Source organism: Palaemon carinicauda, chromosome 15 (assembly GCF_036898095.1).
Source record: "Palaemon carinicauda isolate YSFRI2023 chromosome 15, ASM3689809v2, whole genome shotgun sequence".
Taxonomy (NCBI): domain Eukaryota; kingdom Metazoa; phylum Arthropoda; class Malacostraca; order Decapoda; family Palaemonidae; genus Palaemon; species Palaemon carinicauda.
In genome coordinates, this window is record NC_090739.1 from 16,418,114 (window position 1) to 16,439,968 (window position 21,855).

Consider the following 21,855-nt stretch of genomic DNA (forward strand, 5'->3'; position numbering starts at 1 on the left):
TGGCCATGTTGAGAGAATGGAAAATGGCTGTCTGCTAAAGAAGGTGATGAATGCAAGAGTTGATAGGAGAAGTACAAGAGGAAGGCCAAGGTTTGGGTGGATGGATGGAGTGAAGAAAGCTCTGGGTGATAGGAGGATAGATGTGAGAGAGGCAAGAGAGCGTGCTAGAAATAGGAATGAATGGCGAGCGATTGTGACGCAGTTCTGGTAGGCCCTGCGGCTTCCTCCGGTGCCTTGGATGACCACGGAGGTAGCAGCAGTAAGGGATTCAGCATTATGAAGCTTCATCTGTTGTGGATAATGTGGGAGGGTGGGCTGTACCACCCTAGCAGTATCAGCCGAACTCGGTTGAGTCCCTTGTCAGGCTGGGAGGAACATAGAGAGGAGACTTCCCCTTTTTTGTTTCGTTTGATGTCGGCTACCCCCCAAAAATGGGGGAAGTGCCTTGGTATATATATATATATATATATATATATATATATATATATATTATATATATATATATATATATATAACTTGAGTATTTAAATGTCAAATAGAGTATGAATAAAGAATTGAAATTAAATGATATCACATTTAATTCATAATGGAATAATTTATTACATAACTAGGGGGAAAATAAACATTATTTCAGAAACTAAAGAAATTAGCAATATCATGTAATGTTTATATTTCATCCCTTTCCTTGCAATCTCTAAGTTTTCTGCTGGCTAGAACTCTTTCGAACATGGCTGGCCACTAACTCCTCTGAAATGTTGCAACAGATTTGGAGTTCTCTTCTTTGACCAAATCCACTCGCAGCAGACGGTTTCTTTCATTTGGCCAAGCTGAATTAGTCATCATTGAGAAACCCCGCTCTGTTTGAGCATTGGTGCATGGAATACGGGAAATATAAGCACTCATGACCTTCAGATATGTTAAAGGGACCTCATTCACATATTTTACTGAACAGCTTGAGATAGATAACGTTCCGTACTCACTGTGGTTATCTCTCATCTCAAGAGTATTGATAAATGCCTCCACAATCCCATACTCTTCATGTAATTCTTCCATGCATGTCATTTTATTTAATGTTACAAGCCTTGACTGCATCACAGAATTCTTCTAAAGGTCTTGCTCTTTTCAGTATTAATATATTTCAGACTCCAAAAAGCAGGACAAATTAGCGTCCTTTTTAAGGTGAAGCAGGAAAAAGGACAGAATGCTAAAAAAAAAACAGGACTGTCCTTTTTAAAGCAAGGACGTCTGGTACGGTCTGGCGGTTGGCCACCCTTGCACTTAGTAAGTTAGTAGAGAGCAGACCTCCGTCGGGACAGCTTATTTCTCGACCTTGACCTTGACGTTGGACCTTAACATGTATTAATTGGCATGGACTTTCATACACTCAAACATGAAACAAGTTTGAAGTCCTTGTGACAGCGATGTCCAAACTTATGACTGATTACGGGAATTGGACATTTTGCTTGACCGCGACCTTGACCTTCCAAAATTTATAATTTCCAGCTTTTTACATAACAGTTAATCCATGTAAGTTTCATTAATCTACGATTAAATTGTGGCCAGGAAGCTATTCACACACACACACACAGGATCGAAAATATAACCTCCTTCCAACTTCGTTGGCGGAGGTAATTAACATCCCTTTTTTTTTAATTTTTTCGTCCTTGACTATATTCATCTTGTATTAGGCTACCTGTAGCCAAATATATTTTTCTTCAAGTCTTTAAAAACTGCACCATTTATTCCTCCCCCCCCCCCTTTCAGTTGGTTTCATTACCGTACATCGTTTATGCCTAATATTTCATTTAAATGTGTAGTCTCCTATTAACTTTTCCTGTCGTGACGTGTCGTCTCAGAAGCATCAATTTCTACACCTTTATCTCCCACAGTTTGATCCTAACGTGGGTATCATTTTTACAGCAATCATATCTCACTTTATTGTTTGTTTTATAGTTTTTCTAGTTATCTAAAACTAATGTTTAAAGAGGGTAAAAAACACCATAATAACGGTAATGGAAAATGTGTGATAAACTTTGCTTTTGTTTTTAATGTACGGAATCACTATCAACTTCAGAATTTAATTAATATTTGTCGTGCTAAATTTACTTACAAGTCTTTCTAGTCGTGTTGGATTATAACGTCCCATTGCCGAATTGGAGAGTAAACATTGAAAATACATTTATATTCTTTATATTTTGCTAATGTTAAAAGTATTAAGATTATGTGTTGATTTGTATATTTTGGAAAAGGTTATTTCCATTGATGAAATCTTTAAGGATTCAGTGCAGAATAAGTGTTTTATCCAAAAGCCTACAAATTCGTTAGTCATGCATTATGTAATTAAGACAGTCAGCACTTTAGATAAAACTATTAAAATTCAAGAATCTAAATGATAATTCGGATATCTATCCATGGTTTTAAGAGTCAATATAATTTGTCCCATAATCATTACGTAAGGAGACATTTATATTCAACTCAATAGACTACTGGGTATTTTTGGTGCAATTCTCCGAATTATTAGAGAGAGAGAGAGAGAGAGAGAGAGAGAGAGAGAGAGAGAGAGAGAGAGAGAGAGAGAGAGAGAGAGAGAGAGAGATGAATAGGTAAAACCTGAATGATGGGAGTTAGGAGTGTTGGCAAAAAAAAAAAAAAAAAAAAAAAGGAGACCTGACTGATTGCAGTTGTTATGAAAATATATAGTATGCTTATTCTAAAGAGACTGGACAGAAAGATTGATGAAAAGCTGAGAGATGAACAAGCAGGAATTAGAAAAGGTAGAAGTTGTACTGACCAAATTTTCATTTTGAGACATGTTGAATCCCCTTTTGATGGCATTTGTGGACTATGAAAAAGCCTTTGATAGTGTGCACCGGCCAATTTTGTTGAGAGTTCTGCGTTATTATGGAATTCCTCTTGAATATGTAAATTTGATTAAATCTGTTCATGAGCATAGCAAGTGCAAAGTTAATGTTAATGGAGCCGTATCAAATGAATTTCCAGTGAACGGCGTTGTATTCCAAAGGAATATGTTGTCACCCATGTTGTTTATCCTCCTCATAGATTTTTTTTTTTAATGCGTAGAACAATCAGAGATGATGGAGAAGGATGGGACTGGATTGGTGATAGGAATTTAGCAGACCAAAAGTATGATGATAATGATGTCCTTGTTAGCAAAACAGCACAGGATTTGCTATGCTTGCTTACCAGAATGCATGAAATATCACACGAGGTTGGGCTGAAGATAAATAGAAGAAAGGCAGAGATGATGAAAACAGAATATGCAATGGAAGATGAAATATCATTGGAAGGAGAAAGGATTAATGGGGTAGAATCATTTAAGTATTTAGGAACTAGGATCTCCAATAAAGGGTCTTTAGAATTAGAGTTTAGTGAAAGATTGAAAAAATCAAATCAGACAATGGCTAGGTTAAGTAAAATTTGGAAATCAAATCAACTGAAGTTACATGTAAAAATCAGACTATATTTCAGTTTAGTGAGATCGGTGTTACTCTATTGACATGAGTCATGGTATGCTAATGAAACAATCTCTAATAGATTAAGTAGATTTGAGAACAAAACCCTTAGAAGGATATTGGGAGTTAAATGGCAGGACAGGATTGGAAATAAGACTATAAGAGAGATTACTCGAGTGCCACATGTCGGCGAGATCATGATGAGGGGTAGATGGAGATGGTTTGGGCACGCTCTTCACACTCCCCAAGAGAGATTAGTTCTCCAAACGTTCAGCTGGGCTCGACAAGGCACTAGAAGAATTGGAAGACCCAGGCCTACATGTCTGAGAACCATGAAGCATGAAGTAGGAGATGATAGATGGAGACGTATTGAATTAAAAGCTCAAGATAGAGATTACTGGCGAAATCTAACCTAGGCCCTTTGCGTCAATAGGCGTAAGAAGAGATGATGATGATTATATATATATATCTTTTGCCATCACCAAGAGGTTTTAATCATTGGCATTCCTTTCTTTCTTACTAAGCTACTATTGGCCATTTTAGCCTCAATATTTTGTAAAATTCTGAAATGAAATGTGATGTCCATTACTCACCTTAAGTATACTACAAATAAATGTTTATTGTCATCAAGTAACTATCTATTTTCTGATATAGTTTTTATTATCTACATTAACTGCCGTATTAGACTGATTTATAAAACTTCGTAGTTAATTACATCTTTAAATAATAACTTTCAAAATTTGCTTTTCCTACTGATTATGAATTAAGGTTAACAATAAATCGAAATGGTTTTATTTTCATTTAATGTGAAAAATTTTAGTTTTAAACATTTCCGTGGACAATCCCAATTTAACAAAATAAGATAAAAAAAATGAGGTAGGTTTCTTTCCTTTATCAAGATTATTCTTACGAGAAAATGAATATAATTTAGCTTTATCTTATTTTTTTAATAAAGTAGTTTACTAATTTCATTGATTATCCTTTCCATTTTTTATTCTAAAACTTAGCCAATATAGAACTTAAATTTAACACCAATAACTATCACGGATTTTGAATCTTTCAAACATAAAATAAACCAGATCATCGTATATTTGGGCTGCCGTATCTGTTGTAAGTTTATCATCAAATTATTTTGAACCATTTGTACCTCAATTGAACATGACAGATATATTTGGGAGAATAATGAAGGTTCTGAAGAACGTCTTAAAATTATATAGTGATGTCAAATCACACTCTTTGCATCATTATAAAAGTAATAGTTGGGAAGATTTCAGAGATAGGAATTTCAATTATATGTCTGAGATGGTTTGTTATATGGTGAATAACAATTTGGTTAAGAATATCTTGGATAAGTTTTCGAAGTTTGATATACGTTTGTTCAATGTTGGATACTGTAGTTATCATAGATCGTGCATGATACTACTGAGTGGTCTTGCCAACACGTTAAAATCTCACTTTGACTGGCCAGACAGTACTACATTAGATCCTTCTCCCTGGTTACGGTTCTTTCCCTTTGCCTACACAAACACCGAATAGTCTGGCCTATTCTTTACAGATTCTCCTCTGTCCTCATACACCTGACAACACTGAGATTACTAAACAATTCTGCTTCGCTCAAGGGGACAACTACTGCACTGTATTTGTTCAGTGGCTACTTTCCTCTTGGTAAGGGTAGAAGAGACTCTTTAGCTGTGTTAAGCAGCTCTTCTAGAAGGACACTCCAAAATCAAACCATTGTTCTCTAGTCTTGGGTAGTGCCATAGCCTCTGTACCGTGGTCTTCCACTGTCTTAGGCCGGCCACACACGTGCAGTTAAAACTGTCAGTTTGGACTGTTCAATTATAACTGACGTTTGTGGGACCATCAGTCTCAGTTCAACAGAACTGCGCAGTTTCGACTGAAGGAAATAAAAAAGTTAATAGTTTTAACTGTCAACTGTGTCTGTTTGACTGAGAACTGAGCGTGTGTGGGGTTTGACTGCGCCAGGGTTGCCATTCGTACGATAATTATCGTACATGTACGATTATTTTGGGTCCGGTACGATGTACGATACACACCTTAGGTATCGTACGCTTTTGTACGATAATTTCGAGGTTTCAGAAAAGAGGAAAAAAAATATAATTTTACATTTTTTTCTCGAGCATTTTATCAAATTAATTATTAGATTTATCCATGGTTTTCTTTCTGGTTGTTTTCCCGTTAATGAGGGTAGCCTACCATTCCTGTGGGCCCGTAGGTGGGAGGAATAAGTCAAGAGATTAACTCATGGAAGGAGAAATGTTATGTATTACCTTAGCATAGGATTGGCAAAGCTTTCAATCAATGAGAAATGTATTTTATAAAAAAAATGGGACACGAAAAAACTATAATAAAGGATCTTGTTATAAAGATACTTTTACTATTTACAACAATTTCTGCTGGCTATAAATTTAATTTCATTTAAACAATTGAGATATATATTCGAGCAATGGGATCGCTCCGAATTGTTATTTCAATGATACCAGTTGTCAGGGAGAGTTATGTCTGTAGAATTAATTTTCTATTTTCTTTATGATCCATTTGATTGAAGTCTTTTACTATTTTTGATTAGGTTTTTCAGAAACGTCAGTGTATTTTCTTCAGTCAGACAAAGTAGTTATTACAATACTGCACTACACGTAAAAGTTTCGTTGTTATCTAAAGAATCATTATTTTCATTTGTAGAACGACAGTACGTTATAAAAACCAGTATTAAAACAGTAGATCCATGAAGAGTAGAAAATGAACTCAAGAATACGGAGTTAAAAACAGTTCACTATTATACAAAAATGTTTTCTAACAGAAGCGTGATATATATATATATATATATATATATATATATATATATATATATATATATATATATATTATATATATATATATTATATATATATATATATATAGTGTGTGTGTGTGTGTGTGTTTACCAAAATACCTTGAAATAAGTAATTTATGTAACTTCATAATGTGTTGAAAGTGTGTACGATAATTCTGGGTGAAAAACGATAATTTTAGGGCTCATGTACGATAATCCAGTGGAAATAATCTGGCAACCCTGGACTGCGCAGTCCTCAGTAGACCTTCAGATCTAATAGAGTATGTTTCTTTTCTTTCAGAGTTCACCAGAAAAGATCAAAACAGTAATTATGTCTAGGAAGGAAAATCAAACTATTGCAGACTTCATAGAAATTTATAAAGATAAACCTTGTCTGTGGAAGGTTAAATGTGCAGACTATCACGATCGAACTAAGGTAGCCGTTAGTCTTTCATGAGGCGATATTGCACTTCGCATTATTATATCTTCCTTTTTAATGAAAGGAGATACCAGAGAAAGCAATTTTTGGTACACATTTTCACTCATCCGTAGGTAATTTTGAAAATCTTTTGCTTCATCACTTATTTCTTTCACTAATTGAACATCAGAAGATTTATTCCGCCTCAGCAACCACTTCTTGCACCACTGTTTGCGCTTCTTAGTGTTTTTTTGTCCTATTTTCTTGTACCATTACAAATAATACCCCGAGCGCTGCTAGATCGTGCTCCTCGGAATCCATGGTGAAACTTAACGATTCAACTGTATGTCTGTGGACTTGTCAGTTGACAGTTAAAACTGTCAGTTATAATTGAACAGTCCAAACTGACAGTTTTAACTGCACGTGTGTGGCCGGCCTTAGGTTAGAGTTCTCTTGCTTGAAGGTACACTCGGGGACACTATTCTATCTAATTTCTCTTCCTCTTGTTCTGTTAAAGTTTTTATAGTTTATATAGGAAATATTTATTTTAATGTCACTGTTCTTGAAATATTTTATTTTTCCCTGTTTACTTTCCTCACTGGGCTATTTTCCCTGTTGGGGCGCCATGGCTTATAGCGTCCTGCTTTTCCAACTAGGGGTTTAAGTTAGCATTTAATAATAATAATGATAATAACGTCAGTAGATATTTTGAATTTGAATTGAGTACGACAAGAATAAAATTGAATTTACCGGTCGATCTCCAAGGTGATCCAATACGCCATCTCTGAAATATGTTTATTACTACGGACGTAAACAAAGGTCATCACCGCGCAGGTTTTGAACAATCACTCAATATGTCCAATCAATTATTACAAGATGTGTTACGTCCTCAAAATTTACCCTGTAAGTACGTCATTTTATTGTAATAATGATAAAATAATGAGAGAGCATGACAGACGAGGCCATCATATGTTGCCGATTGTCATTTGACGGGAGAGATCAATGCAGTTTGACCTAGAAGAGTTACGATCGGTTTGACCCCAGTGGATTAGGAGGGTGTGGTTGAATCTGATATGATTTTCTTCTGTGATAGTAACGTGGTATGTTATAATGACGTTGAGTATATTCGTTCATGTATTTAGATGTAATGTTATGAAATTCGTGTAACTGTCATTGCATGACAGAAATTGCTTCAACGATAGCCTAACCTAGAGGTAGTTCCCACTGGGGGTCCCCCGTTATCGGCGATAGATATATATAAATCTCTGAAACTATTCATTTCCGACAGGAACGAGTGTTATTTTCGAAGAGAACAGAACTTTTTCCATAGGAAAAAGCAGTTTACTCTAGGTTACATTACCCTGTAATAAACTACAATAATATAGTAAAACGATTTTCAATCTCAACTATGTTATTCTAAAGTCAAGGATAGGTAGCAAATGGCAGTAAACTAATACAGATTAACCTACCCGAGAAGCTGCACCTCATATGCTTACAGTAGTTCTTTTTTTATATAGATTGATAGTAGAATAGTTTTTCATACGCAATTATGTTAGTGTAAAGTCAAGGGTATTTAACAAATGATAATAGACTAATGCAAACTAACCTACCCCAGGAGTTAGGCAAATGTTACATTTAATGTCCTGTTTGAAATTTACACAATTGAACTGGCAAATATACTTGAAACTCACAGAGTTAAGTTTAAAATATACGCTGATGATACACAATTCTATTTCCCAATACTGTAGCATCAGTTGATGAAGCTAAAAGAAAGATACATGAAATAATGAATGACATTAAGGCTTGGATGTTAACAAAACAGCACAAGCTCAATGAAGATAAAAGTGAATGTATTATTTTTGGAAATGAAAAAGATATTAAAAGAATCAAATGCTTCCAAAGAATTGAAATAGGTCAATCGATCATTGACCTAAAGAAATCCGTCAGAAATCTTGGAGTAATCATGGATGATAGACTGACAATGAATGAACATATAAATATGGTAAGAAATTGTAACTATCACATTAAAAACATAGCATTTATTAGTAAATACTTAAATGAAAAATCTATGGCCATACTCATTAATCACTACATATTTTCAAGAACTGATTACTGCAACTCACTGTTCTATGGCTTACCAAATTATCAGCTGAAGAAAATTCAGAGAGTACTAAACAGAGCCGCTAGATTAATAAAAGGACTACACAACAGGGATAGAATTACCCCTGCACTAATTAAATTACACTGGCTGCCGGTAAAGGCAAGAATTGAATACAAGCTACTCCTACTAACGTTTAAGATACTGAACAAAAATGAACCAAAATTAAAAGAATGCCTGAACAAACTAGAATTAGAAACAAATGTTACCATAAGACACATGAGTGACAAACATAGACTATCTGAACCAAGAACAAATAGTAAATTTGGTGAAATCGCTTTTAGCTACTGTGCGCCTAGACATTATAATATACTGCCAACTGAAATGAAGGACCTAAAGGGAGTAATTGAATTTAAGAAGAAACTAAAGACATTACTTTTCACAAGATCATATGATCATAGATGCTACAATCAAGGAATTGTAAAAGTTATAATGAAAATTTTTCGTTAGATGATTGATATGGACCCGCCCGAGAAGTAGTTCACTCGACCAGTGGAGGGTTGGATTAAACCCAAAACAAGTAAACAAGTAAAGGCAAGTATAACATTACTCTTGCATTGTTCTGAGAGTTTTATTATAGTCACGGATGGGAAAAGCTTTCTTACTAAAAAAGTTTTTTTCCTACAGAAAAACTCCTGTTTTCTTCAAAAATTACCTCATTCCATCCTACAATTGAGAAAGCTGTGAACGCGATCCTGTGAATAGATGTTTTGAACGATAATTTTTGTTCTAGTCTAGCAGGGTTTAGTCTGATTAAGGGGTGTAGAAAACCATATAGCCCATTGCAGACATGAAAATGAATTAGGCTTAGTTTGAAAACCATATACAGTATTACAAACATGTATTAAAAATAGACATAGTTTGGAATGAAGGAAAGCGGATAGAATATGGAAGAAAAATATAGAATATGAAAATGAAAAGGCACACATAGATATATCCCAGAAATACTAAGAGAACACTTTGATCTTGTAATGAAACCAATGGAAAACCCAACAATCACAATAGAAAAATTAAAGAATTTTCTGGAAAATTAAAGGAAAAAAAAAGCAGCAGGGATGAATGACCTTGAACCTGAGCTATGGAAGGAACTATGAAATAACAAATTATGTCATGAAACTCTATAAAAGTGCTATAGAAATGCAACTAAAAAGAGAGAAACCAAATTTTTGGAAGAGGTCATGAATAAAAGTGATTGAAAGGAAAAGAAGACCAGTGGAAAAAGAAGAAGCATTATAGTTCTATTAGAAGGTGTGAATGATGATGCATAGGAAAGAGTAAGGAGAAAATCAGCTAAGAGTAAATGAGGAACATAAAGAATGCTATACAGGATTTACAGGAGGAGGCAGAATAGAAGACATTTTTATTATACAGCATTGTTTAGAAGAGAGATATAGAAATATGAAACCATTTATACCAACTGCTATAGATTTTTGCAAAACTTGTCAACTCTGTAGAAATGGAGATAGTGAGAGAAGATTTAAATTATAAATGTGATAACTAACATTTGCCAAGGAGACAAACAAATATTGATTTAGGAGAGGGTATGCAGAAGAAATGGAAGTTACAATAAGAAATAACAGGGGTGCACTGGATTTATTTCACATTTTAAGTTGACTTCATGCATAATCATAAGGAAAATAGAAGAGGAAGAAAGCAGTTTTAGAAATGATTTAGTAGAAATAGGATCAATATTCTTTGCAGATGAGACCTTGGTAATCGCGGAAGATGTAAGAGAATGCGAAGCGCAACGTTCAGTACTGTAATAGAAATGGGGGGAAAATGTGGGTTAGAAATAAATAAAGATAAGAGGAATATTATGATACATAATATGAAAGATATGCTAGATCACAAAGCGGGAATCAAAGTAGTTGAAAATTTATCATACTTTGTAATCACTGTAAATTAGACAGTAAGAGGAACATATTTAAAACACAGAAAAGGGAGATAATAAAAAAGTACAAAGACTAGTTGGAAAATCATGCTGTTCTCATCTACAGTATTATGTACAGGTATACTGTAGATCGAATATTATAAACTTGACGGAAAGTGAAATAGAGAAACAACAAAGGATAGAGAATGGGTTATATAGGAAAATTTTTAAACATAAGACTTACCCAGTAGTTATATATATAGCTTACGTCTCTGACGTCACGGCAGAAAATTCAAAACTCGCGCCAATCGCCAATTGGATAGCCAGGTGTACCACCCCTGCGCCCTAGCGAGGTACCTGGGAACCATTCCAGGAACCCTCATATATTCTCTGCCGTTGCTAGCGGCGACACGTGAATTCTGCTCTCGTCAATATTGATCTTATTTTGGTGAAGTACAAAACTTTGGTTGTTAACTCCCGCTTGTTTTTTATCTCGCTTTGGATATTCTTTAATTTGATTTGGATTAGAAGATTTTTGACCTTTGCTTGTCTGATTTCTCTTTAAATTTTCAAAATGGCCACCCCCCCTATAACTTTTAGGTTATGTGTGAGTAGTGGGTGTAAGACCCGAATGGCAAAAGCTTCACTTGACCCCCATTCTCTCTGTATTGCTTGAAGAGGTAAAGAGTGTGATTCAGGAGATCGCTCTGATGAGTGTGTTCTACTATCAGAGCATGAATGGATTGAGTTAGATAGGTATAGACGTAAACTCAAAAGGGATAGATTGAGGCGGAGTTCTTCTCGCTTTTCTATTGCAACAGCTAATGAGCCGTCACTCAAAGATGTTAGTGGCGATTCAAACGCTGGGCGCTAAAGTGGAATCGCTTGCTGCGGACAGAACACAGCTGATGTCCGATGTAAGGCAGTTGAAAGGTGAAAGTGATAAAAGTGCAGTGAAATTAAGTACAGTGGAGGGTGCGCCTGCTCGCGTCTGTTGTTCTCCTAGTCCTTGACCTCTTCCAAGCTCCCCAACCCCTGGGAGAAGGAATGTCGAAAGGCGAAAGGAGACGAGAGGCTTGAATACACGAGCAGACGTTCCCTCGAACGCACCTGTGGGCGCTTCCCAGGACGTTCACCCTCACCAATGGAAAGACTCCTCTTCGGAGGATCGCTACTGATAAGGTCAGCTTGCTGATCCAACGGCACTAAGGGGCGTCACCATTAGTGTCTTCAAGTCTCTTCTACCAAGGGCACCTCTCTCGTTCGCGGGAGAGGTCTCTCATAGAGACTCCGCCTCGGAGGATCGAGCAGAACTTCCAGTGACCTCTACCTTGTGCTGCAACGTGTTCCTTTGGACTTCGGTCCTGGACTCTAACACGGACCTTTTACGGTCCCATCGGTGGATGCTGGCCCTTCCAAAGGGCACATCCCAGTTCCTGATCGTCCTGCCAGCTGACCTACCGATCTACCAGCGCAACCTTGCGCTGCAACGAAGGACTTCGCTCCTGGACTCTAAAGCAGACCTGCGTACGGTCCTCATCGGGGAATGCCCGCCCTTTTTTAAGGACACATCCCAGTTCCTGATCGTCCTGTCAGCTGACCCTTCAATCTACAAGCACGTGAAGCGCGCGCGCTCTCGCCGATCTTCATACGCGTGCAAGCGCCGACGATCTTCTTACGCGCGCAAGCAGTGACGACCTTCTTACGCGTGTAAGCGCCGACGATCGTCCGCGCACGGGTACCGATGGTTTCCCGCGCGCGTGCTCGCCGATCTTCTTACGCGCGCCAGCGCCGACGATCTTCTAACGCTCGCAAGTGCCAACGATCCACACAAGCGCCGATGATCTTTTCCGCGCACGGGCACCGATGGTCTCCCGCGCGCCGATAGTCTTCCATGCGCGCGCACTGATAGTCTTCCGCGCGCGCGCCGATAGTCTTTCACGCGCGCGTTCCAATGGTCTTGCGGGCGCCAACAAACTCGTACGCGAGTACGCGCCTACGATCTTTTATTTTCGTCCTCACGGGCTCTTCATTCTGATCCTGCACGTCAATCTGATTTCTGCGCACTCTATGAAGTTGCGCCCGCGCGCGCAAGCGCTCCAGCAGTCTCCTGCGCGAGCCCCGGGTATTCCCCAGTGCAGTCGCCAATACCCTCTCACGCGCGAGGCTGCAGGACTACGCGCGGTAAGGGCACCATCACCGCATTCCCCCCCCCTGCAAGTGCAGAACAGCGCGCTTGCCGGTAGGGGGGAAGGTTCCAGAAAAGTCCAGGGACATTTCTTCCTTATCTTCTTTTTTCTTACAGGCGACCCCCTCCAGACAGAGTGTCTGACAGCGCAGCCATCAGCCCTGGTTTTGGGCTCTAATCAGAGCGGTAGCACAGGCTTTCAAGCCTGTTCTCTTTGAGTTTGGCCACAAATCCTTGGCTGCATCTACTCTCCTGAAGAGGAAAAGAGGAGTTTCGGATGCGGTAACTTCTCCGAGGACGAAGCTGTCTCCTCGTAAGTTTGGGAAGCAGGCACCCTCCCCCCTCAGACTTTTCTCCCTCTATTCGGACGAAGATTTCCCGTCCTCAGGAGAGTCACGTGAGGTGAGACGTTCCCCAATCACACCATTGAGGGAAACTCCACCTCGCGTGGTAAAGTCTTCTCGAATAAGGGTGGAGAAGAGCCTTCCTCCGTCGTTGTTGGAGTCCTGCGTCCCTCCCAGGAGGGAGTTAAAGGACTCCAAGACAATACCGGGAGTCCCCTAGCACCGAAATCTACAGGCTCAGACATTCTTCCGTTACGGGAACGAACCTGTTTGAGCCTAAGGACGTGGAGCAGGCTGCTGAGAGGTGGAGGAAGTCACCAAGACTCCCTCCTACATAGGGCTTTGACATTCAAGCCCTATAAACCTCGAGCACCCCAGCAGCCACGTCCCACCAAGACAACGGCAGCGAAGACAGTGGTGTCTAAGCCCTTTCCGGTCAAGGACAAGAAAGGCAAGAAGTCCTCCAGGGGAGGGAAGAATCCTAAAGGGAGCAGCCGAGGCCGCAAACGCTAGGATTGGCAGTCCCCCTGCATGTCCGCCAATGGGGGGATGCCTACAAGGTTGCGCAGACAGGTGGCAGCAACTCGGGGCCGATTTTTGGACGATTTCCGTAATCAGTCAGGGATATCGCGTCCCGTTCACAACATCTCTACCTCCCCTGAGGACGAATCCGGTGTCATTTAGTTCCCTTGCCCTGGGATCAGCAAGGGGGCGGGCCTTTAGGGCAGAGGTCCAGATTAAAGCAAACTCTATTCAGCATGGAGACTGCAAACACGGTCAGTCTTGCAGTGAAGCCGCAAGACTTCATGTGTATACTGGATCTGAAGGACATGTACTTCCAGATCCCAGTCCATCTGTCTTCAAGGAAGTACTTAGGATTTAGCCTAGACCACAAGGGGTACCAGTTCAAGGTGCTGTGTTTCGGTCTCTCCACAGCACCACAGGGTTTCACCAGAAGTGTTCACCCTAATATCATCGTGGGCACACAGGATTGGCATTCGTCTCCTCCGTTAACTGGATGACTGCCTGATCCTAACAGACTCGGAGTCATCCCTTCTTCGACACCGAGACAAACTTCTAGGACTTTGCCAGGATCTGGGGATCATGGGAAATCTTGAGAAGTCCTCTCTGCTTCCCACTCAAAGACTGGTTTACCTAGGCATGATTATAGACACCAATCTCCACAAAGCCTTCCCATCAGACGACAGGATAGCAAGGCTGAGAGGGGTCGTAAGCCCTTTCCTCAGTCGAGAAGAGCTTCCAACCCAATCGTGGTTACTTCTCCTTGGTCACCTTTCATCCTTGGCTCGTCTAGTTCCCAACGATCGCCTCAGGATGAGATCTCTCCAGTAGCGGCTCAAGTCCCGGTGGAATCAAGGTTGCGACTTCCCGGACGTCATGATCCTTATGGGTCCTGCGGAACGGACGGACCGCCAGTGGTGGGTGACAGACGAGAACCTACGAAGAGGAGTGGATCTTCTCGTCCTTCCCCCGGATTTAATGCTGTTTTCGGACACCTCAAAGAAAGGGGGGGGGGGGGGGGGGGGCGGCCCCACGTTCTGTACCACAGGACCTCAGGCCTGTGGTCAGAATCAGAAAAGTGCCTCCATATAAATCGTCTAGAGATGAAGGCCAGTTTGTTGGCCCTTCAGCAGTTCCAACAATACCTGGCAGGTCACTCTGTGGTGGTAATAAGTGACAACACCACAGTAGTGGCTTACATCAACAAGCAAGGAGGTGCCTTTTCGAAACAGCTATCCCTTCTTGCAGTATAGATACTGAGATGGATCAAAGTCCGCTCGATTCTACTGTCGGCGCGTTTCATTCCAGACGAGGAATGTGCTCACCGACAATCTGAGCAGAGCGTCTCAGATAGTGAGTATCGAGTGGTCTTTGTGTCATCTAGTAGCCAACAAAGTCCTGACTTTGTGGGGTTCCCCGACTGTGGATCTGTTCGCGACAGCGCTGATCTTCAAGATTCCACTGTACTTCCCCCCAGTCCTGGATCCCAAGGTGCTCTGGCAAGATGCCTCCCAACAACGGGGGGACAACATCAACGTGTACGCCTTTTCCCCGTTCTGTCTGATGAGGAGGGTGCTCAACAAGACCAGAATATCGGTCAATTTTTCAATGAGCCTCATAGCTCCGCTATGGCATCACGCGGAATGGTTTCCAGACCTTCTGCAATTCCTAACGAAACTTCCGAGAGAATTCCTTCCACGACACAATCTACTCAGACAACCACATGCCAGAATCTTTCACAAAGCCGTAGCTTCGCTACGACTTCACGCCTGGTGACTATCCAGCATCTCCTCGCTGAGAGAGGATTTTTCGCAACAAGTTGCGATTAGGATGTCTGGACATCTGCGAAAATCATCCGCATCTGTCTACCAGGCAAAGTGGAAAGTCTTCTGTGGTTGGTGTCGTGGAAGGGGTATCTCTCCTCTCGATGCCACTATTCCAGCAATAGCGGAGTTCCTCGTGTATTTGCGGGAAGAAAATGCGCCTTTCAGTCTCGGGGGTGAAAGGCTATCGCTCAGCCTTAAGTCTAGCCTTCAGGCTCAAAGAAATGATCTTTTCTTCCTCGCTGGAACTTTCCCTACTCATACGAGGTAATGAACTTACCTGCCCTCAGTCGTATGTGAGACCTCCTCCATGGAACGTTGTTCGAGTTCTCAGGTCTCTTAAGAGACCTCACTTTGAACTAGTACGCAGGGCTTCAGTTCTCCACCTAACTTGGAAGACGGTGTTCTTACTAGCTTTGGCTTCGGCCAAGCGAGTCAATGAACTTCATGGTCTCTCATATGACATCACCCATGGAAGGGTATTGGGGGGAGGTAACGTTCGAATTCGTTCCTGAGTTTGGTGCTAAGACTCAAAATCAGGGGGTGCCGGAATCTTGGTTCGACTCCTTCCGGATTCGAGTCTCTGTTCTGTAACAGATGTCCCAGACCTTCTCTTACTATGCCCAGTAAGGAGTCTGAGGCTATATCTCAGAAAAACGGCTGCAGTCCGTCCCCAGGTGCAAGCATTGTTAGCACTGGGAGGATTAAGAGAAGGGTCACCAAGAACACCATCTCGGCATGGATTCGTAGGGTGATCCATCTGTCCCTGAATCCAGACCCTCCTCCGTCACGTTGCCCTAGAGCACACGATGTCGGGCGTAGCTACGTCCCTGGCCTTCAGTAGAAATTTCTCAGTGACGCAGGTCCTTCAAGCTGGGGTGTGGAAACGTCAGACGACCTTCACAGCCCACTACCTGCACAACATGACCCACAGGAGGCTCGATACGTTTTCTATCGGCCCTGTGGTGGCTGCACAACAGCTGGTTTAAAATCTCAGGCTCCTTAGTGGACAAGTAGCAGAAGGTTGAGGGCATTGTTACCCGGTCTTAGTCTGCATGAATGAAAAGATTTGTCTGGCCCTTACTCTTTTCTTCATCCTTCCCTCTCTTGGGGAAAGCATCATCCTGACGAGGTGGTATTGGGAGAGTCCTAGCCTAAAGTTTCCTTCTAAGGGACTACAGGTCAACCTCCTAGGACGAGTCACACTTTATCTTACCTTCACACACAGCTTGTGTAGGCCGCAGTTCTAGCGAGGTGCAGGGACTCCTTATTGCTGAGTACGAATACACTCAAATATTGAGTCCCTGGGCAAAGCCAAAAGCCAGTACTGGCAGGGACTTTCCACCCTTCCTAATGGGTGAGTCACCCTTATTAGATAGCGTGGTTTGTATGTCAGTTACGTAACAAATGACAAATTCGTTGGTAATTTGTATTTTTCCTAACTATACAAACCTTAGCTATTTAATCAAACTTGCCCGCCAGCCCTATCCCCCTTGAAGTCCTACCTCCAAGCAAAGTGAGCTCAAGCACAGGTGTGTGTGTGTGTGTGCGGGGGGGTAGCAGGCTACCCCCTACCCCCCGCTAACTAGCGGTGGGGTAGTAAACCCTCGTTTAAAATTTTAATGGCTCGTCATTTCAGCTACGCCGAAAGTAATAACCCCTATTAAATAGCTAAGGTTTGTATAGTTAGGAAAAATACAAATTACCTACGAATTTGTCATTTGTTCCGTAACTGAAATGCAAACTACGCTATTTAATATGGGCTATTACTTTCGCGTAGCTGAAATGACGAGCCATTAGAATTTTAACGAGGGTTTACTGCCCCATCGCTAGTTAGCGGGGGGTAGGGAGGGGTAGCTTACTACCCCCCCTCACACACCTGTGTGATGAGCTCACTTTTACTTTAGTTCGGGTGGTGAGCAGACGTGTCCGCTTTCATCCTTGCTTTTTGACAGGCATTAATGCTTTTTGTCTTTTACAGTACTTACTTTTTCTTATACTTGTAATATATATATATATATATATATATATATATATATATATATATATATATATATATATATATATATATATATATATATATATATATATATATATATAAACATTCTTTATGTTTATGTATATATTTTTGTGTATAGAAATGTAGTAAGTTTTTTTTCAGTGTTTGTGTTGTGTGGTAGTGTACGACAACGACACTGACACTGGCGTAGTGCTAGGCCACCATGGTTTCTCGTCATGGGGCGCGGCCTCTCCCTCTTGGTCCTTTGGTCGTTTCCTTCGGCTTTCCGTTAATTCGTCCGCCGTGGGGAATCGTCATCGCTGGACTTTCTTCATTCATCTATTATCTTCGCTGTTCCTCCTTTCCTACGGGGAACTTGGATTCTCAGCGAAGGGAATGTGGGAGTTTAGTTTGACTACGTTCTCTCTCTCTCTACTCGAGGTCGTTCACCCTTTACTACTACGTACTATTACGGAACTTCTTTCCCGTTGCGGGCTGAGTTGCTTTTCCGTTTTATATGCCTCAATTATTTTTAATTTGTATTTTTAACTTTTCAGCTTCTGGGGAACACTTCCCTTCGGGGGTCAGTGGTTCTTACTATTTGTGAACATTAAAAAATCAGTTACATAGTTATAATTGTTATAATTCTGTTTTTTGTTAAAGTTCTCTGCCCTCCCCCTTCTCCCGTGAATGTCAGAGGGGGAGGAGGGCGCATACCTAATTTTTAGTTCTTATGTTTTGCTATTCCCTCGGGGTTACTCTTCTGAGTTCCTCCCAGGGGAATTTCTGTTAAATAATTAATTAACTTTATTTTCCCAGTTAACTATGCAGTTTTTCTTTGTTTGACTGAAGTGTGCCAACAAAGCAGAGCTGTCCTGTTTATGCCTGGGGAGTCTGCTGTCGCTGCCGTCTCTCTAGGACATCGTCATGGGCGTTATCCTTCTCTTAGAAGTTCTCCCGTGACAACTGTCAGCTCTTCAGTTCATCTTAGAACGATAAGGAGGTTCGCCTCCAGGGGTAGGTAACTTCCCTTTCGAGGGAGGTTCCCTTACCAGGTGTGAGATCTTCCCCCTGCAGAGGGGAAACTTCTCATACCTTAATTTTCCTGGTCCTTAGGCGGTTGCTCTTGGTGCTAAGCTACTGCTCTTGTAACCATGCTCAAGGGGCTGAGCAGTTGCAAGGCCGGTCCATGGAACTTCCTGTGACTATGCTCTTGGGGCTGAGCAGTCGCTTCTGTAGTTATGCTCAAGGGGCTGAGCAGCTGCAGGATCAGTCTTGACCTCTCTCGTTCGCGAGGGAGGCCACTCATAAGGGCTCCTCTTCGGAGGATTGCTCCTTATAGGTCAGCTTGCTGACCCTACGGCCCTTAGGGGCACCATCACCAGTGTCTTCAAGTCTCTTCTGCGAAGTGTTCACCTCTCGTTCGCGAGAGAGGCCACTCATAGAGACTCCTCTTCGGAGGATTGTTCCTGATTAGACCAGCTTGCTGTTCAGTCACTAACACTTCGGTGTTTAGTGATAAGGAAACTTCGGTTTCCCGTTACGCTGACCCTTCGGGGTCTCGTAACATTAGTTACGCAGAACCCTTGGGCTCTCGTAACTTTAGTCACTCCAACACTTCGGTGTTTAGTGACAGGGAAACTTCAGTTTCTCGTTGCGCTGACCCTTCGGGGTCTCGCAACACAGCCTACGTTAGTCCTTTGGTCACTCGTGCCCTTAGTCACTCTGATCCTTCGGGGTCTCGTTCTCCTAGACCGGCTGACCTGCTGTCTCTGTTCCTGGCTGGTGGCGCGCTGTGGGCGCCCACGCCCCCCCCCCCCCCCCCCCCCCCCGTTATCCAACGGACACCGATCCCTTTGGGGCAGAGGGGCTTTCTCACATTGTAAGTCCCTTAAGCGCCAGGTATCCCCTGCGCTCCAATGTTCTCCTGCGCTCTCGCGTGCAATTGCGCGCAAGCGCTCACCTGCTGGTCCTGCTATTCCTGAGACTGCTATCCAGAGACACCCTATTCCAGGCACTGCACGCCAACGTTCCCTGCGCATTAGCGCACATCGTTGGAGTTCCTGAGATAGCGCACAGGCACTCACCAGTGGTTCAGCCTGCGGTGTCTCTAAGTCTCTTCTACGAAGGGCACCTCTCCCGTTCGTGGGAGAGGTCTCTATTAGAGACCACTCCTCGGAGTATCAAGCAGTACAACTTCCAGTGTTGATCATCGGCTCTGGACTCTGAAGCAGACCTGCCTTGGTCCTCTTCAGGGGATGCCCTCCCTGTCAGCTGATCCTTCAATCTAGCGCACAAGCGCGCGCGTTAGCGCCGCCGATCTTCTTATGCGCGCAAGTGCCGACGATATTATTTCGCAAGCAAGCGCTGACGATCTTCATACCCGCGTAAGCGCCGACGATCGTCCGCGCGCGGGCACCGATGGTTTCCCGCACGCACTCGCTGACCTTCTAACGCGCGCGAGCGCCGACGATCTTCTTATGCGCGCGAGCGCCGACGATCTTCTTGCGCGCGCGAGCGCCGACGATCTTCTTGCGCGCGCGAGCGCCGACAATCTTCTTGCGCGCGCGAGCGCCGACGATCTTCTTGCGCGCCGACGATCTTCTTGCGCGCGCGAGCGCCGACGATCTTCTTGCGCGCGCGAGCGCCGACGATCTTCTTGCGCGCGCGAGCGCCGACGATCTTCTTGCGCGCGCGAGCGCCGACGATCTTCTTGCGCGCGCGAGCGCCGACGATCTTCTTGCGCGCGCGAGCGCCGACGATCTTCTTGCGCGCGCGAGCGCCGACGATCTTCTTGCGCGCGCGAGCGCCGACGATCTTCTTGCGCGCGCGAGCGCCGACGATCTTCTTGCGCGCGCGAGCGCCGACGATCTTCTTGCGCGCGCGAGCGCCGACGATCTTCTTGCGCGCGCGAGCGCCGACGATCTTCTTGCGCGCGCGAGCGCCGACGATCTCTTCCGCGCGCGCAGATGGTCTTCCGCACGCTCGCGCACGCCAACAAACTCGTACGCGCGGGGGCTTGCCAACATTCTGGTCCGCACGGGCTCTTTATTCTGATTCCTGCGCACCCTATGAAGTCTCGCCCGCGTGCACGCACGCGAGGATTTCAACAGTATCTCGCGCGCGACCCCCGGGTATTTCCCATCGCGCGAGCGCCAGCGCTCTTCCTAGCGCAATCGCCAATACCCTCCCCCGCGCGAGGCTGCCGGACAACATGCTGTACGGTCGCCATTGCCACTTTTCTCCTCCCCCCCCAGCACAGAACAGTGTGCTTGCCGGAGGGGGGAAGGTTCCAGAGAGGTCCAGGGACATGCCGTCCTTATCTTTTTACAGGTGACTTCCCCTCTAGAGGGAGTGTCTGACAGCGCAACCGTCGGCCGGAAGCCTGGTTTGGGACTCTAATCAGAGCGGTAGCACAGGCTTTCAAGCTGTTCTCTCTGAATGGAGCCACAAATCCTTGGCTGCAACCACTCCCCCGAAGAGGAAAAGAGGAGTTCGGACGAGGTAACTTCTCCGAGCACGTATCTGTCTCCTCGTAAGTCTTCGAGGCAGGTACTCTCCCCCCTCAGACTTTTCTCCTTCACCTTCGGATGAAGTTTTCCCGCCCTCAGGAGAGTCATGTGAGGTGAGACGTTCCCCAATCACACCATTGAGGGAAACCCCACCTTGCGTGATAAGTTTTCTTGAATAAAGGTAGAGAAGAGCCTTCCTCTGCCGTTGTTGGAGTCCTGCATCCCTCCCGGGAGGGAGTCAAGGATTCCAAAGAAATACCGGGAGTTCTCTAGCACCAAATCTTCAGGCTCAGACATTCTTCGTTATGGGAACGAACCTGTTTGAGCCTAAGGACGTGAAGCAGGCGGCTGAGAGGTGTAGGAAGTCACCAAGACTCCCTCCTATATAGGGCTTTAACATTCAAGCCCTATAAACCAGCACCTCAGCAGCCACGTCCTACCAAATCAACGGCAGCTAAGACAGTGGGGTCTAAGCCCTTTCCGGTCAAGGACAAGAAAGGCAAAAAGTTCCCCAGGGGTGGGAAGAATCCTAGAAGGGCCAACCGAGGCCGCAAACGCTAGGATTGGCAGTTCCCCTGCATGTCCGCCAGTGGCGGGATACCTACAAGGTTGCGCAGACAGGTTGCAGCAACTCGGGGCCGTTTCCTGGACGATTTCTGTAAGCAGTCAGGGATATCGCGTCCTGTTCACAACATCTCTACCTCCCCTGAGGACG

At 43.3% G+C, this 21,855-nt stretch overlaps 1 protein-coding gene across 2 annotated transcripts in view; it reads left to right on the forward strand.

The window, feature by feature from the left end:
• Window positions 1-7,495: 7,495 nt before the first annotated feature.
• Window positions 7,496-21,855, forward strand: part of LOC137654488 (uncharacterized) — a 121,311-nt gene continuing 106,951 nt past the window's right edge. For both annotated transcript variants that reach the window (XM_068388154.1, XM_068388153.1), the window contains exon 1: window positions 7,496-7,627. The gene's annotated coding sequence lies outside the window, so the exon portion shown is untranslated. The remainder of the gene's footprint in view (window positions 7,628-21,855) is intronic.